The sequence below is a fragment of the Salvelinus sp. IW2-2015 genome, linkage group LG25 (genome assembly GCF_002910315.2).
Source record: "Salvelinus sp. IW2-2015 linkage group LG25, ASM291031v2, whole genome shotgun sequence".
Classification (NCBI taxonomy): domain Eukaryota; kingdom Metazoa; phylum Chordata; class Actinopteri; order Salmoniformes; family Salmonidae; genus Salvelinus; species Salvelinus sp. IW2-2015.
In genome coordinates this window covers 25,669,294-25,671,473 of record NC_036865.1, presented here as the reverse complement: position 1 = coordinate 25,671,473, position 2,180 = coordinate 25,669,294, and the positions used below count along the sequence as shown (strand labels likewise).

Here is a 2,180-nt window from a genome sequence, read left to right as displayed (position 1 = left end):
CCTGTGTGACACCCTAGCCAGGTCTCCAGACCCCTGAAGCCAATAGAAAATCTTTTGGAGGGAAGCCGAAGTCCCCGTATTGCCCAGCGACAGCCCCGAAACCTGAAGGATCTGGAGAAGGTCTGTATGGAGGAGTGGGCCAATAATCCCTGCTGCAGTGTGTTGACAAACCTGGTCAGAGAACTACAGGAGAGACGTATGATCTCTGTAATTGCCCAGAACTAAGCGTTTCTGTACCAAATATTAAAGTCTGCTTTTCTGATGTATCACAATACTTATGTCATGCAATAAAACGCCAATTAATTACTTAAAAATCATACAATCGTGATTTTCTGCGAGTTTTGTTTTAGATTCTCGTCTCTCACCTTGTATGTGTACGCTATGATAAATCTTTACAGACCATCTACATGCTTTGTAAGTAGGATATAAAACCTGCCTAAAATCATCAGCCTGTATCAAATACTTGTTCTCCCCACGTAGCTGGGCGTTGGCTCTAAGCGTTAGTAGGTATCAGTGACATCTGGGCATTCTGAAGCCCCTCTGCCTCTCTCCGTTCCTTCCAGTTCCGTAAGTGTATTAAGAACACGCACCTGCCCTACTTTTGCAGTCGAGAAGACCTCTTATCAAGTCCAGAAAAGGATAACACGCCGCCTTGCGTCGCATCGTGTCTAGTCTCGGGCTCGATAGAACCATACTTGCTACATCACACACGTACAGACAGAAATTGTCATGACACCTGATCAAGTCAATCATTGGTTAAGTTCATCTTACACATTCTCCTACTTCCCCAGTTACAATGGTAAACTTACACTTGTGTACTTAACATGACAATTGCTTCTGTAATTAGCACTCTAATGAAATGTGACCTAGGTTCCGCCATAACCTGCTGTTACGTCTCAAGTTGCTGTTGTTGTACGTTTACCAGGGCCGGACCACAAAGACAAAACCCGTATTCGGATCATGGTGACAGCGTTCTGAGCTTGAACATCCGGATATCCGTCAGGAATACTTGCAAGAACTACGGCCAATCGCTTCTCACACAGACATTCTGTAAGTATATCGTTCTCCTCACAACCAACACCACACACACACAGACCAACACCACACATCACCCAACACACACCACACACACACACCACACACAACACACACACACACACACACACAACACACCACATACACACACAATTATTCTTACACCACAAACACCTCCAACAAGTGCTACTGTTATAGAGCAGGTTGGGTATTCTAGCATGATGTTCTGGACTAGTTTGTTGATGTGTTTGTGTTGTTGTTGTTGTCTATGACAGGGAGACACTTCAGGGGACTATAAGAAACTGCTGTTAAAGCTGTGTGGAGGGAGCGACTAGAGGGACCATGTCAGCTCTCTACGGGATCTCCTCCACACTATATCCATTTACTGACTGGCCTATAATATAATCATTATCATAATATATGCCATTCTGCCAATCTGTCTGACTGTCTGTCTATGCATGCACCACAATCAGCAGTTCTGCATGCCATGCCATCCATTTTTTCAATGCAACTGTTGTCACATGTTATGATATGAGAACATCATGTCCTAAAGCTGTTCCTTTTCTATATTTTTATGAGCAACAAAGTATATATTTTTCAATAMGTTTTCCTTTGATTGGTGTTATATCTTAGTCGATCAAAATGCCCTTAAAGGTACAATGTGCAACATTGATTAGATTTGGAATTTAAATCAATATATATATATTTTTTAAAGATATATTTTATTTTAACCAGCCTGTGCCAATATTTTGCGTATYTAATTGTACAAGTTAATTCAGTACTAATTGATTTAGCTGAGCAATKTTGAATACGTTACTCTGATAAGAATAATTAGCAGCTAAAATACCAAAGTGGTCAGTTTATATTTAAGCAATAATGCCTGAGTGGGTGTGGTATATGGCCAATATACCACGGCTAAGGGATGTTGTTAAGCAGTACCTGGATACAGCCCTTGGTATATTGTCCATATWCCACAAACCCCTGAGGTGTCTTAYTGCTATTATAAACTGGTTACCAAYGTAATTAGAGCAGTGAAAATAAATGTTTTGTCATACCCGTGGTATACGGTCTGATATACCACGTCTGTCAGCCAATCTGCATTCAGGGCTTGAACCGCCCAGTTTATAATTGTGTTTATATGGTGT

At 41.4% G+C, this 2,180-nt stretch overlaps 1 protein-coding gene across 1 annotated transcript in view; it reads left to right on the top strand.

The window, feature by feature from the left end:
* LOC111951859 (annexin A11) overlaps positions 1 to 1,050 on the top strand; it is a 35,072-nt gene extending 34,022 nt beyond the window's left edge. Inside the window, exon 13 of the mRNA XM_070435001.1 lies at positions 926 to 1,050. The gene's annotated coding sequence lies outside the window, so the exon portion shown is untranslated. The remainder of the gene's footprint in view (positions 1 to 925) is intronic.
* The last annotated feature ends 1,130 nt before the right edge of the window (positions 1,051 to 2,180 follow it).